The sequence below is a fragment of the Panthera tigris genome, chromosome D1 (genome assembly GCF_018350195.1).
Source record: "Panthera tigris isolate Pti1 chromosome D1, P.tigris_Pti1_mat1.1, whole genome shotgun sequence".
NCBI lineage: Eukaryota > Metazoa > Chordata > Mammalia > Carnivora > Felidae > Panthera > Panthera tigris.
In genome coordinates, this window is record NC_056669.1 from 22738282 (window position 1) to 22746184 (window position 7903).

The 7903-nt window shown below is 38.4% G+C and overlaps 1 protein-coding gene across 1 annotated transcript in view; it reads right to left on the minus strand.

Moving 5' to 3' along the window:
• LOC122231006 (prostate and testis expressed protein 13-like) overlaps nucleotides 1–7903 on the minus strand; it is a 43110-nt gene that overhangs the window by 32772 nt on the left and 2435 nt on the right. The window lies entirely within an intron of this gene.

The window sequence follows — 7903 nt, forward strand, 5'->3', positions numbered from 1 at the left end:
TAGCACTATCTCTCTATCTCAGTCAGGGTTGCTGGTATTTATGAAAGAGGCCTATTGGATTATCTTCATAGCTGTGGCCTGAGGGGCAGGCTTCTAATTAAACTACATCTAGGGGCCAACTTCTCCAGGGACCAGGGAGGGTAGTGGCGTCATTTCTGTGCTCTCCCTCTGCCCTGCCCCAAGTTGTTTGCATCTCTAAGGTGCTTATGTACACATCTAACGCCCTGGCTGCCCAGAGGACACATCGTTTGATAGCCTAAGTCTGATGGCCAGTGGGGCTTATGTTCATGGGTTCAGTGATACAGTAGCAAAGAAAGAAACAACTCTTAACTGGCCATCAGCACAAAGGGAGAAGACAGAAACTCCTATCTCCCAGTCTTCCTCTGAAAGAGGTATATTTGCATACTCTACAAGCTACTGCCTGAGGATCTGGCTTTCATCAGCCTGAATCTAGGTGCTGACTGGGATCATCCCATTCAGGACACTGACGGGTCCTAGCACACCCTCAACTACTCAGAGTCACTAGCGTTAAAACAGGCTGTTTTCACGATCACAAAGGTTTGAAATGCAACCAAGAGATAGGGCAAGGTTGAATAATAAAGTTCATCTACTGCACAAATGCATTCCTTTAAGACTGGGAGAGGAGGCTATTTTATCTAATGTGTGTACATTAACACAATGAAAATGAAGAAATAGGGGAATATGTTCCAAATGAAAGAACAAGATAAAACATGAGAAAAAAATATTTTGAGAGAGAGTGTGCAAGCGAGTTGGGAGAGGCATAGGGAGAGGGAGAATCTTATGCAGCTTCCATGCCCACCATGGATCCTGACACGGGGGCTCGATCTCATGACTGTGAGACCACGACCTGAGCCGAAACCAAGAGTCAGATGCTCATCTAACTGAGCCACCCAGGCACCTCTAAGTTGGTAATATCAGGGGACTTTAATACTCTGTTTTCACCAAAGGATAGATCATCCAGACAGAAAATCAATAAGTAAACATTGGCCTTAAATGACACATTAGACCAGATGAACTTAAAAGACATATACAGAACATTTCATCCAAAAGCAGCAGAATGCATACCTTTCTTAAGCACACATGGCTTAAGCAAACACATTCTCCTGGACAGCTCATAAATTAGGCCACAAAACAAGTCTTAATAAATTTAAAGAGAATGAAGTCATATCAGGCATCTTTTTCATTTACAATGGTTTGAAACTAGAAATCAATTACAAAAAGAAAACTGGAAAATTCATAAATATATAGAGATTAAACAACATGCTACTGAACAGCCAATGAGTCAAAGAAGAAATCAAATCATAAATCAAAAAATACCTCAAGCCAAATGAAAATGGAAATTCAACACACCAAAACTGAGGGGGGGGGGGGGCAAAAGCAGTTCTAAGAGGGAAGTTCACAGAGATGAACGTCTACGTTAAGAAACAAGAAAGACCTGGGGCGCCTGGGTGGCGCAGTCGGTTAAGCGTCCGACTTCAGCCAGGTCACGATCTCGCGGTCTGTGAGTTTGAGCCCCGCGTCAGGCTCTGGGCTGATGGCTCGGAGCCTGGAGCCCGTTTCCGATTCTGTGTCTCCCTCTCTCTCTGCCCCTCCCCCGTTCATGCTCTGTCCCAAAAATAAATAAAAAACGTTGAAAAAAAATTAAAAAAAAAAGAAACAAGAAAGACCTTAAATACACAACCTAACTTGACACCTCAAGGAACTAGAAAAAGAAGAACAAATGAAGTTCAAAATTAACAGAAGGAAGGAAATAACAAGGATAAGAGTGGAAATAAGTGAAGTAGAGACTTAAAAGGCAATAGAAAAGATCAATAAAACTAAGACCTGCTTTCTTTTTTTTAATTTTTTTTTAACGTTTATTTATTTTTGAGACAGAGAGAGACAGAGCATGAACGGGGGAGGGTCAGAGAGAGGGAGACACGGAATCTGAAACAGGCTCCAGGCTCTGAGCTGTCAGCACAGAGCCTGATGCGTGGCTCGAACTCACGGACCGCGAGATCATGACCTGAGCCGAAGTCGGCAGCTTAACCGACTGAGCCACCCAGGCGCCCCTAAGACCTGCTTTTTGAAAAGAATAAGATAAAACAAACTTTCAGTTAGACTCACCAAGAATAAAGTGAGAGAAAATGCAAACAGATAAATAAAAATGGAATTCTAAAAATTATTCCTGTACTCTATATGAAGGCAGGAAAAACTAAAAGACATGAAAAACAAAAACAAAACTAATTCAATGACTGACTTAAAGTCCAAAATATCAATTATTATCCTACCTGTAAATGTTCTAAATACATCAAGACACAGATTGGCAGAGTGGATTAGCAAACATGATACAACTTTATGTTATCTATAAGAAACTCACTCTAAATATAATATTGAAAATAAAAGGATGAAAAAGATACAGTATACAAATAATCAAAAGACAACAGGAGTTATTAACCATAGATAAAGTAGACTTTGGGGCAAAGAAAATTACCAGAGACAGAGAGGAACATTACATAAAAGGGCCAATCCATCAAGAAGGCAGAGCAATTCTAAATAAGCAAACATCCAACAACAGAGCTATAAAATATGTAAAGCAAAAACTGATAGAACTGAAGGAATAGACAAATCCACAATTATAGCTGGAGATGTCCACATTTTTCTCTCAACAATTGATAAGACAACTAGACATAAATTTAGCAAGTACATGGGTGAACTCAGTACCATAATCAACCAAAGGATCTGACATTTGCTAAACCTTTTACCCAATAACAAAAGAATAAACACTGTTTTAGGTGCCCACAGAACATGTACCAAGGTTTGCCACATCTGGGCCATAAATAAACTTAAATAAATTTAAAAGACTTAAACTCACACAAAGTGCATCCTCCAACAACAATGGAATCAAACCAGAAATTCATAACAAAAAGATAATAAGAAAATCTACAAACACTTGAAAATTAAACAACATACTCTTAGGTACCCCATGGATCAAAGAGGAAGTTTCAAGGGAAAATTGTTTTAAATGCATTGAACTGAATAAAAATTAAAATATGTCAAAACTTGTAGAAAGGAGCTAACGCAGTGCTCTTTTTATAGCTCCTTTTATAGCAAGAAATGCATACATCTGAACAGAGGAAAAGCCACATATCAATATTCTAAGCTCCCATCTCAAGAACCTAAGAAAACAAGAGCGAATTAAACCCTACACAGAAGGAAGGAAATAATAAGAGGAGAAATCAACGAAAATGAAAACAGAAAAACAATTGAAAAAAATAAAAGAGCTGATTCTTTGAAAAGATCTAAAAAATTTAGAAACCTCTAGTAAGACTGACAAAATAGAGAAGAACTATTATTTCCAACATCAGGAATGAAGCATGGGATGCCACTACAGACCTTGATGACCTCAAAAAGATAATAAGGTAATACTATGAATGACTCTATATAAATAAATTTGACAACTTAGACAAAATGGACCAATTCCTCAAACATTACAGACTATTGCAATTTACCCAATACTGAATTATTTGATTAGTTCCATAACTATTTAAAATATTAAATTAATAATCAAAAAACTTTCCACAAAGGAAACCCATGGCCCAGATGACTCCACTGGTGAATTCTAGTGAAGTACTGCATGTAACTTTTGACTCCCCAAAACCTTAACTACTACTAATAGCCTCTGTTCACCAGAAGCCTTACTGATAAGATAGTTGGTTAATACATATTTTGAATGTTATATATATTAGACACTGTAGTCTTATAATAAAGGTAGAAAAAAGAAAATATTAAGAAAATCATAAGGAAGAAAAATATATTTACAGTACTATTATTATATTTATTTTAAAAAACTACATTATCAGTCAGCCTGCACAGTTTAAATCTGTGTTGTTCAAGGGCCAACTATACTATATAAGATCTATAATGCGGCAAGTTATTATTATTTGGTAGACATTGTGCTAATGTGCATTTTCTCATTTAACTTTCACAACAACCCCATGAAAGTCAGATTGTCATCTCCATTTTAAAAGTAAGAAAATCGAATCAAAGAGATGCCATACAACTTGCCTAAGTCACAAAACTAGGGAGTGGAGGAGTTAGATTTTGAGCCCAGATAATATGAGCTCAGAGCATACAGTCTTAATTACTATGTCATATCCTTCCATATTATTAAATGTGTTACTTAAAGAATCTGAAAGTGAAATAATTAGGGCTGAACTAGAGATTAATAGTAAAAAGGAAATGGAAGTGAGAGTTAGGAGACTTTAAAAGGAAATAAATGCAAGAACTTAATAATTATAAGATATATAGTGAAGAAATGGGCAGAAAACATGAATAGACACTTCTCTAAAGAAGACATCCGGATGGCCAACAGGCACATGAAAAGATGCTCAACGTCGCTCCTTATCAGGGAAATATAAATCAAAACCACACTCAGGTATCACCTCACGCCAGTCAGAGTGGCCAAAATGAACAAATCAGGAGACTATAGATGCTGGAGAGGATGTGGAGAAACGGGAACCCTCTTGCACTTTTGGTGGGAATGCAAATTGGTGCAGCCGCTCTGGAAAGCAGTGTGGAGGTTCCTCAGAAAATTAAAAATAGACCTACCCTATGACCCAGCAATAGCACTGCTAGGAATTTACCCAAGGGATACAGGAGTACTGATGCATAGGGGCACTTGTACCCCAATGTTTATAGCAGCACTCTCAACAATAGCCAAATTATGGAAAGAGCCTAAATGTCCATCAACTGATGAATGGATAAAGAAATTGTGGTTTATATACACAATGGAGTACTACGTGGCAATGAGAAAGAATGAAATATGGCCCTTTGTAGCAACATGGATGAAACTGGAGAGTGTTATGCTAAGTGAAATAAGCCATACAGAGAAAGACATACCATATGTTTTCATTCTTATGTGGATCCTGAGAAACTTAACAGGAACCCATGGGGGAGGGGAAGGGAAAAAAAAAAAAAAGAGGTTAGAGGGGGAGAGAGCCAAAGCATAAGAGACTCTTAAAAACTGAGAACAAACTGAGGGTTGATGGGGGATGGGAGGGAGAGGAGGGTGGGTGATGGGTATTGAGGAGGGCACCTTTTGGGATGAACACTGGGTGTTGTATGGAAACCAATTTGACATTAAATTTCATATATTGAAAAAAATAATTATAAGATATATGGGGATAAGAAAGAGTAAAAAATGATCATTCCTTCAGTGATGAAAGCCCGGGGAAATGATAAGATCACCAAAAGGAATATGGATATCATAAGGGTGAATCCAGAGGGAAATAATAAATAGTATTTTAGATATGTTGTATTTGGGAAGACAAAAAAAGGTATTCATGTAGAAATCTTAGTACACAGCAAAGATAAATTTTAGAAACCAGGGAAGAATAAGAATTGGAAATATTTTGAACTTATCTCACATAAAATGAGTTGTGGGAGCGATAAAACTATTTAGCTCTCCAAGGGGGAAAAAAGACCACACTCTGGAAACCAGCAACAGTTGAGAGGCAGAAGAGGAGAGGTGAGAGGAGAGCCAGGACAGGGTAACCTCAGAGAGTTCACCAGATGAGTTTCAAGAAGAGACTAGGCTGCTTTCTCTTTTCATTCTATACTCTTTCCTGGAAGATCTCATTCACACGCATTACTTAAACAACTATCCACCCACATGCAAATACTACAAGGCCGTACTTTGCATCTGACCTCCACACTCAGATTTCCAACTGCCTAATTTTACCTCCACCTGGATGTCTCAAGGGCATCTCAAATTCACCACGCCCAAAATCTAACTCTGCCTGTCAAAATATGGTCTTCCAGAATTTTCCATCTCAGAAAGTGGCATCCAGCTACAAAAACCAGAAACCTACAAATAATCCATGACCTATCTTCCATACATCAACCCCAGTCAATTCAAGGTCAAGTCATTATGAGTTTTATCCACTAAATAGCTATCTGTCCTCTCTCTTCTTGCTATTTCTGGCTGTTAGCATCCTCACCTAAGCCACCACCATCTTCTGCCTAAAATACTGTAACTGCTTCGCATTTGTACTTCACATAATCTTGCCCCCTCAGATGCATTCTCCTCAATGCATCCAAGACAAAATTTCAAATGCACATATGAATGTGTCACATAACACATCCCAATCTTCACTTTAGTGAGTTTCCATAGTTCTTAGGAAAAAATCAAATTCTTTGTCTTGGCCTACATGACCTACATAACCTGGCCCTTGCCTACCTCTTCCGTCTCACCTCTACCCTCTCTTTGCTGGTCTTCTTTCAATTTCTTGAATCTTCCAATCTTCCACCCCCAATAGGCCTTTGCATATGGTTTTCCTTCTGCCTAGAAATCTCCTTTCACCCCCATCTCACCCTTCCACATTTTCCCTACTATCCTTTAGCTCTTTGTTCAGTGGCACTATGTCAAATCTCCCCATTATTAGATGTTTTTATGAGACCATTTGCCTCTCCTTAGCACTGGACAGAATTGTAATTTTACAATAATTTGTGATTGTTTGATAAATGTTATTTTCTCCTACCCAACTGGAAGCTTTATAAGGGCAAGGATCATGTCTTTTTATTCATCATCAAATCACTAAGACATGGCACAGTACCTAATATAGGTATTGTGAAACCAAGTAAAGGCTACCTCATTTAAAATGGAGCTGAGAGGTCAGAAAGGGGAGGTTTCATGCCCTACAGTTCATTGTCAATTATAGATTCCCCAATAAAAAGCGATGTGCCTTGCATTTCCAAAAGGAAGAAGCCTATACTCGACTACCCCAGAAAGAAGAAGGAGGCTTTTTCCACTTGCCTGACAACAGCCCAACCAATGAGAGACTGTCACAACTCAGCCAATGAAAACCCTAGAATACTTCAAATTCCCAGTTTACTCCAAAGTACTTTTTGCTTATAACAGCCCCTCCTAACTTCCTCCTTTCCTCTATAAAAGAATGTCTCTCCTTTGTTCTCTGTATTTGCCAATCATTTTGCTAAACCTTGCATGTCCCAGGTTACAGTCCCAGGTAACAATCCCCTGCTATTCCCAAATAAACCAATTTTTGCTGGTAAAACAACTGACAGCTTTATTTTTAAGGTTAAGTGCTCAACAAATATTTGCTGAATAAATTATCAAACAGTCTCAAAAAAAAAAAAAAAAAAAAGAGAGAGAGGAAGAGAGAGAGAACGGGAACCGAACAAAACAACTAGAGATGACTGTTAAGAAGATCACTAGTTACATTTGAGAGTACACTTTGAATACACTGATGAGCATAGAATCCAGAATGCAGGGACTTAAGAAACAACTGAGCAATGAGAATAGAGAGGAGAAATTGGACAAGTAGGCTGATAGGAGGTGGCAGCAGGGTAGAGAGAGCTGTTTTCATTTTGCTTTGCTTTTCTTTTTTTAAATTTTTTTAAGTTTGTTTGTTTATTTTGAAAGGGCAAGCAAGCACAAGCAGGGGAGGAACAGAGAGAGAGAGGGAAAGAGAGAGAATCCCAAGCAGACTCCACATCGTCAGCACAGAGCTAGATGCAGGGTTTGAACTCATGAATGGTGAGATCATGACCTGAGCCGAAATCAAGTCAGATGCATAACCTGACTGAGCCACCAGGGCAACCCCTCATTTTGCTTTTCTTATGCCATTGTTTTTCTCTGTATTTCCAAGACTAAAGAAGGAAGAATTGCAAATGTTAGAGGCAGGAGATAATGAGTCAGGTAAGAGAGGGCTACAGTTGAAGGAGTTTGAAAATGTCAACAAAGGGGTGAGGTGAGCAAACATATCATAAAGGAGGGATTACCTTAAGCATGACAATATAACCAACTGAAAGTAATATTTCAAGCACAGAAAAAGATGCTGATGGGTTAATAAACCTAAGTAGGGAAAGCATCTAAAAGAGA